Source organism: Copadichromis virginalis, linkage group LG8, assembly GCF_057382275.1.
Source record: "Copadichromis virginalis isolate Kocher_CV1m ecotype Utaka linkage group LG8, C_Virginalis_male_GT1.1, whole genome shotgun sequence".
NCBI classification, from domain to species: Eukaryota; Metazoa; Chordata; class Actinopteri; order Cichliformes; family Cichlidae; genus Copadichromis; species Copadichromis virginalis.
In genome coordinates, this window is record NC_140625.1 from 27,377,876 (window position 1) to 27,386,255 (window position 8,380).

The following is an 8,380-nucleotide window of genomic DNA, read 5'->3' on the forward strand; positions in this document are numbered from 1 at the left end:
GAGCTTTGGTGTTGAGAAAACAGCAATGTTCACATATGGCTTCTTCTTTTCACTCTGGAAACCTGCATTTGTGGATAGAATGACAGACTGCGTCCATAGAAAATAATTTCTGAAAGTGTCCATGAGCCCATGCTCTGATTTCCATAGTGTGCTTAGTGAGCATCCCATATTGATTTTTGGCCTTACACCCTGTACACAGACCTTTCTACAGATTCTCTGAATAGTTTGATATTTGTTTATATGTAGGGGAGACCGGGGATAGTTGTAACATTTTTGACATTTCTGTCTGTAGCTTGGAGCTCTTTTAAGGTAGTGGATTCAAAATGTAATGCAAAGTATTTACATGTCTCTGCTATTAAATAGTGCAGCTATTTTCTCTGCAGCACAATTACCCATTGCATGGTATGCTCTCAAACACAAAGAGTGAAATGTTACAATTAACCCCATAGTCTGGGTTAGTTGTAACATACCCCGGGGTGAGATGTAACACAATGAAATAAGGGTACTGACAAAATCTTAAGATGTAATCTATTTTATTCAACACCTGAATGCACTTATAAACATTTATGTAGCTATTTGTGTGTTTGTGAGTGTGTGTAGGAGTGTGTGACAGAGTGCAGAAATATAGATTTTGAACATACTGTAACAAAAACTTTTCACCAACTGAATTTTTCAATAATTTTGGTTGGCCTTCATTGAGTCTTCATTGGCTCGGTGGGGATTATAACCGACAACTCTTGCCACATTTGAACATAATAATTAACCTGAAAAAATGTAGCTGTGCACCAGCTTCATCAAATGAACTGTATGTGTTTCTGTCAAGTTTTTAATCACCATCAGAATCACAGTGGTGACAGATGTATGGCTGTCCTGGAGTGCAGGCCTCATGAGCCCACAGTGCACAGGTCAGGCACTTAACCCAAGCTTCTTTTGGCTTTGAGTTATTGAAGTTTTCCATGCACACAATACAGAAATTCTCAGCAGCATCTGAGGAATCTGTGTTGTCCTGTTCAGTGTTATTCATTTTCTGATTTTTCTTTCGTGATGTGGAAAGCTTGGATTGTTTTAGGTTTGTGGGAGTGGATTTGCCTTGTTTCTGGCACAGCCTCTTCTTTGGAAAACTTATTTTCCTGCTTCTCTGGTCTGCTTCAAGGGCCATCTTAACTGGTGTATCAGTGAGTATTGCTGTTTGTTTCCTTTTTCTTCCCGTTGAAGGGGTTTTTCTAGGTCCAGCTTTTGGTAAGGGTCGCACATCTTCTGGGTTAAAGCCCAAGGAGGTCTGTGGGTTTTCATCACAGCCTGATGAGGGAGCAGCTTGGAGGTCAGTTGGGAGACTGGAGATGTGAGCATCTGGAGGAGTGGTCATGTCGTCAGCTGTAGGACTGGTGAGATGAGCAGCAATAGGAGCGGACTGTTGGTCAGCTGGAGAAATGTCCATATGGACTGCTGGAGAAGGACGATCTGTGACCTGTGATGGAGCAAAGTCACTGTCCTCAAATATGTTTGGATTGTATGGCCAAATTCCACAGCACTGGAATCCAGCCTGTATATTCTTTGGTGTAGCTGCTGCTGGAAGTGCCGTCCTGACAAGACCTGGTATTTCATATATTGTTATGGTCTTTCCTGGATTCATTCTCATCCAGGAATCACTTGCACTGTTCACCATCTTTTTCAGTGGGCCATAAACACTCCTGTCAAGTGGTTGGAGTTTGTGACTGCAGTGAGGGGGAAATGCAATTCCATTGCTTTTGCAGAAGTCAATGGCTGCAATTGACAGGTGTGAACTGTGGTTATCCATGAGAAGAATCACTTTTCTTTCATTGCTGACCTTGGTGTGGTTTGCAAAGTGCTTTAAAAAGACGAGGAACTCTGTTTCTTGCATCCATCCTGACTTATTTCCACTGCCAATACTTCCTACTGGCCCATCTCTGACAAAGTGGTCTGCATAACGTATGCGTGGGAACACAAACATTGGAGGAATTGTGTTGCCAATGGCATTAACTGCACATGCAAGGGTGACCAGTGAACCTCTCTCTGCCGATGTCATTGCACCAACTTGTTTAGTGCCACGTTTTGCAATCACTCTGTCCGGGGTTTGCACAGTTGTTATGCCAGTCTCATCAATATGTCATTTGCTGTTAAGGTGTGTCTCTTTAGCACTTCATCAAATTTTTTGAAAAACATTGCTACATTGTGTTGATTAAAACTGGTGGCCCGTGCCAGACTTGTAGCCTCAGCACTTCTAATGGACAAAGTTGGGTTTCGTTTCATGTAGGCTGAGAACCAGTCTGGTCCAGCCCTTGAGAATTTGTCCCATGACTTTGGATATTTGCATCCATGTTTCACTGCAAGCTGATATGCCAGTTCTTTTACCTGTAATTTTAATCACGAAATATGTTAGTATTTCTGATATACTATATTTTAAATTGCTACCATTACAAATTTCTAACTTTCCCTTGTCTTATCCTTTATTGCTTCCTATCTGCTTACCTCACGTGGACATAGTCCATAAAATGCATCTGCAGCTCTCATCAGGTATTCTGTTAATTCCTTCTCTTGTTCATCAGTGAAGACCTTCTTTCCACTATGGTATCCTACACGTGGGAGTTCCATTGATCCCTGCTCTTCCACCTTCTTCCTCTCTTTACAAAATCGGTGCAAAGTGACATGGCAAATGCCATACAATTTTGCCACAGATCTGGTGGACTTTCCCTGATTTCTAACATCATTTGATGCTCTCTCCAAAATACTGAGAGGCACCCCTCGGTCAGTCTGTCTTTTCCATGACCTAGGCATACTGTAATTCAAAGAAAACAAAAAAATATGAGTTAAAGTAATAGTGGGGTAAGTTGTAACATTTGCATGGTTGTTACAACTAACCCAGGCTGTTGCTGTTACAACTGACCCAGACTCCTATAGCCACGATCTAGCTCGCATTACAGCTAACACATAAAACATTAGCACTAAAGACATGCACAGAATATATCCCCATAGACATACAAATAACATAATTTAAGTTTGATGAGTTTAACTGCAAAGCAGTTAGTGCTATTAGAAAATGAAATAAAGTCAAAAAACTTACTTTTTGGCATACAAATTAGTTTCTTTCTTCTAAAATTGTCTGTGTTTGTCGAAGGGTGCTGATTTTTCACCAGTGATAGAAGAACTGAATTGCGCATGTACAGAGTGAATCACATGATTTGAAACTTAGCCCTGATTGGAGAAATTAGAAGTGTTACAACTGACCCACGTTACAACTATCCCCGGTCTCCCCTACTGTAGATGTTAATATGTTCAAATTCTTCTGACAAATACTGCCTCTCTATGCTCTTTTTATACCCAGTAATATCACTGACCCGTCTCTGAATAACTTGATTATTTGCAAATGTACCTACAGCTGTTTCTTTTTAATGTTACTTACTTTTCCGGTCCTCTGTTGGCCCAGTCACAAATTCTTATGGTCATGTCCGTCTTTTATTTACCGTCTGTGCTATTTGACCAATAATATTTTCCAAACACATCTCTCTGCTGATTTTCTTTGAATCAAAATACCTTTGCTTGATCCTCAGTTTTACCTCTTCAGACTATTTGAATGGTACAACGTGTTTTCTGGCACACTGCTCAGAACTCCAAGGAAACCCGAATGAGAAGCACTGATGGTTCTAAATCATCACAAAAAACTAAAAAGTTGTCTAATTTCAGATTTTTAAACATTTGCTCATAAATGTTCTAAATGACAACAAATTCATGTCAAGTAAATTTTTATCGTAGGTAAACAATAATCTCGTACTCATCTCTCCATGTGATGACAACACATGCAGAGATGCTTGAAACTGCTTGAAAATAGAGTTGAAATGAAATGAATGCCGCGGCTCAGCCTGTACAGTGGGTTTGATTTGTGAACTCTTTGTCAGGCATGCCTTGCCCACCCACATCGGCACAATGTCAAGACCAGATATTTATGGCTGAGGGGGTTAAGCACCCAAAACAAAGCTGACTTAGAACAATGAAGGAAGAAAAATAAATGACACAGTCATTCTAGAGTCAATATTATTTCAAAGCTCCAATGAAGGTTCAGTTTTGGACAGATGTGGCTCAAATACTGTAGGAAGTGGATGTTAATGACAAGTATAGGAGTTTGACATAGTGAACATTTTGGTCATGAGTTAGAGCAACATGAAGCCTCCTTGGGTTTCAGGTGGGGGGAGGGTGGGCCTTTCCAGTGCAGATTGAGCGGGAGCAAACTGTAAACTATATCTGTGGTGTCCGCTCGTAAGTGTTATACCTGCTTTAAGGGTTTCAGTGCGATTAAGATAAATTAAATCTCATTTGAACACATGAAAAGGGAGAAAGAGTCATCCATATGTTTGCATGTTAATCCCATCCCGAACTCATGAGAAGAACTACAATAGCCGTTGATATTTTTAGCATGGGGCGATCGTGGCTCAAGAGTTGGGCGTTCGCCTTGTAATCGGAAGGTTGCCGGTTCGAGCCCCGGCTTGGACAGTCTCGGTCGTTGTGTCCTTGGGCAAGACACTTCACCCGTTGCCTACTGGTGGTGGTCAGAGGGCCCGGTGGCGCCAGTGTCCGGCAGCCTCGCCTCTGTCAGTGCTTCTGTAGCTTGCCATCACCAGTGTGTGAATGGGTGGATGACTGGATATGTAAAGCGCTTTGGGGTCCTTAGGGACTAGAAAAGCGCTATATAAATACAGGCCATTTACCATATGGTTAAAGTAGATGACGTCTTGCGGCTCTCTGAGTAATTACCTCGTTGAATTACCTGTAAAACCTTTTCATATGTCATATGTGAAATATGTCATATGTGAAATATCGATCTAGCTACTCACTGGTTAGTGAAGTCTTATCAAAAAGACTTGAGCTGAGGAGTATTTCCATTACCATCTTGTTATTTTAAAGACAGATGTGCCGAGTAAGGAGTGCAGCAAAGCAACCACAGCTTACAGCATACACTACTTTACTGTCTCTTTTAGTCTCAATTGAATCACAACATACAAATCGAACATTATGCTGTATTAAATAAGATTAAGGCCATGACACCATTAGCATAATATTTAATGTGATATTTAATGAAGACAGCAGGAGGATCATTTTCCCATAGATTCCTATGAGATTGCATTCTTTTTGCAAACAGTGTAGTCATCCACTGCTGGTCATTAGGAAGAATGCAAGTTTAAGGCACTCCAGGCTGGTCTTTACGCCTTAAAGTTACTTCTGTCTTTCTCAAAGTGTGATTTAGGCCCGACTGTAAAGCAAAGTAATAACAGAAAACCACGAGTAGAAAGTGAACACTGCTTCCACATGGGGCACAAATTTAAAACAAATTTTTGAATTAAAGCCATGTTAAATTTGCTGCATATTCTTGATAGCTGGCCTTGATATTGCCTGTTTTGGGCTTAAAATTGACAATTTGTAAATTTAGGAACCACTGGGAATGGAATAACTCTTTCCTTTAGGTTTGGTATGAACACCTGTTGGTTATTCTGCTCTTACAGAATGGCAAACTCTATGTAGGAAAGCGATGGGGGTGGATGGATGCGTCAACAAAATATTGAACTTTGTCTTGGAAGATCACTGTTCTGCTTTCTTATTTCTAATCTTAATGAAGTGGTTCTGAAGGTTCTCTGACTGTAAGCCTGCAACGGCCGCATGGAGGAGCAGAAGTAACCCAACACTGATATGTCATCATCTTTTAAGTGGCTACGGAAAACATGTCGTTATCATTCTGGAGCTTCATGATTCATTTTCGGCTTGATTTATCAGATATGCGCTGTCATTTTTGGTTTCTCTTGGGGCAATAACACATTTGTTTACATGATGATTGCACTACTGTTCTCACTAACCATGTTTTTCTGATGTTCAGCGAAGAGCATTTATGGTATAGAGAGTTTTCTACAACTTTTTCACCAAAACAACTACGTGCTGTGGTTGAAAACAGCACAATGAGCGGTGAACCTGACTAGCAAAGCTTAACAAGGACCTGAAACTCATTATGGAGTGCCATAATGGAGCTGAAAAGTCTGTGTAGGCTCATTTACAAGCAACACCTTTCGCAGTGTCATATTGTTTTTCACATTGTCATTCATTAAGTTTTTGTCTGCCTTAATCTAACCAAACCATGCACGGTTAAACAACACTGTAAATTGGAGAAAAATACCTATATTTACATATCAGTGCCCCCAAGTGTGACATTTTATTTTGTTTCTTTAAAGCCGTTCTTGGCAACATAATCCAGGGTTTGATTAGGTTTAGAAAAACCTAATTGGTAGAAAAATTCAAACAGAAATGTCTTGGACATTTACAAGATTTTAAAAAGATTGTAAATCATCTGAAAATGTGGATAATACTGGGGCCTTTAACGTGAGCCACTGTGTCATTAATTACAGGCCAAATCAAACATCTCACTTTCATATTTCAGTTATATTTCAAAGCACAGCGAATTATTTCATGCTGTAATTCTAGCTATCTCATAATCATCACCTTCCTTTAATGAAGACATCTGATGATGTGCCCGTCTATCACCTCTAAATTTGTCAACCCACAGAAGCCGTGGACAAGTTAACCACACTTGCTTTTACTGCATTCTTTTGAAGTCATCAAGATTTTACTTCAGTTTCCAGTTACCGCATAGCTCTGAGTACGAGCGCGGTTATAATTCACTATTTATAACTCCTTCTCACCCACTTTTATCCACTGGCTTACGTTCAGGTATCGGTGGAAAGTTTAGAATCCGGCAGAAAAGGCTGATATTGTACGGGCTCCACCAGGATTACAAACACTTTATCCTGCTCGCAATATATTCCAAGTTATGCTCCTGTGCACATGAGCACATGAGGGCCACCTGACCTGCTCTTAACAGAAAATGAAAGCTGATTTGTGCCACAGAAGGTGATGGCCTGAGGCTCTAACCGGAAGCAAGAAGAGGATAGAAGAGGAAGTGGTGACTCCAGGGGTGAGCGAGATGGGTGGAGGTGGAGGTGTGTGTGTGTGTGTGTGGGGAGGGGTGCCGCTCACACTGTGGCCCTCTCACCACCCGTGTCAACACTGATGACTTCAGCGTGCGCCCTTGTGAGCTCACCTTGCTAGGAGAGACGCAGGAAGTGGGATTAGAGTAGTGACAGCGTCGATGGGGATAACTGTGTCATACCTGTACTGGAGGGGGGTTTCATCTATTAATGTGTGTGCATGTGTATGGTCACACACATGCAGCTGTTAATACCCCAGGGTTATCTCTTTCATCTGTGTTTATAAAGCAGATCCCCCGTGCAGGCCGGGCTCGCTGACCAGTGACACACAAACACTAAGAGGTCTTATTTAATAGAAGAGCCTGCTGCTGTGTGACAGCCAGCTTCCTGTTTCATCCAGCTTTGGAAGCAAATGATGTGTGATTGGTTACAAACGGTGACGCTTTGACAGTTTCAGGAAACATATGTGAAAGTTAATTTTGCATATTGGGACTGAAACTGTACCTGATGCTGTCTGAGGTGTTCTGCCGCCACAGGGCGCACATGTTAAAAAACCAAGTCATAACAACATTATATAATACCCATACTGAGTACTGAAAATGTAGTGTCAGTCCAGCAGTAAGACCCATTTAAACATGCCATTATCAGGGCCTTAAACAAGACTCTGCTTGGAGGGGGAATGGTTCGAGTTAAAGGTAAATTTTAATCATTTTTAGCCTCAGTAAGAGTCTCTCTTTGTTGTCACTTGACTTAAACGCATAGATTTTTATTTATATTCTGAATATAGACACAGGTTTGTTTTTTTAAGTGTATTATTTTTAAGATTATTGCTCAAATAATGGGTACAATGTATTTTTATGTACTGGAAATCATTTTTTAAGATTACAAATATATTTAACATAAAAAATAACCCAAAATATTATTTTAAAAAATATAAAAATATAATCAATTTCCTATAAAATATGATACATTTCACTGGGCTTTATTTTTAAATAATTTCTATAACACAGTGAGCTCTCTGAAGCTGCTAAAACAGTCAGTCTCGTTGTTGATTTTTTTTCTTACTGTAAAAAATAATAAAATAAAAAATAAACTTGTACATTTTGACGTGTTTCGTGATTGAGACTGAAAATGAAAATAAAATCGTGTTGCTGATTCAAAATGTGAACTAGTTTATGGTGACAAAAAAACCTGAAACCCTGTGACACAGAGTGAGTAATACTTTAATAGACTTGTTTTTGTAAATATATGTTTCAGCTAAATTACAATAAATCACACACGTTAACGGATAAACTTTAACGTTAGAAAGAAGCACGGTGTGTCGAGCTGGTAGGAGATAAAAGTACATTTTAAGTAGTTTTATTCAGTCTTATTAAAAAGTAGAAATACATAAAATT

General features: G+C 39.9%; 1 long non-coding RNA gene across 1 annotated transcript; it reads right to left on the bottom strand.

Moving 5' to 3' along the window:
* Positions 1–549: 549 nt before the first annotated feature.
* Positions 550–3,250, bottom strand: LOC146703582 (uncharacterized). Its single transcript, XR_014922102.1, has 3 exons — positions 3,083–3,250; positions 2,491–2,797; positions 550–1,159 (listed from the first exon to the last, which is right to left on the bottom strand). It is a non-coding gene; the product is annotated as an uncharacterized LOC146703582 (long non-coding RNA).
* Positions 3,251–8,380: the final 5,130 nt, after the last annotated feature.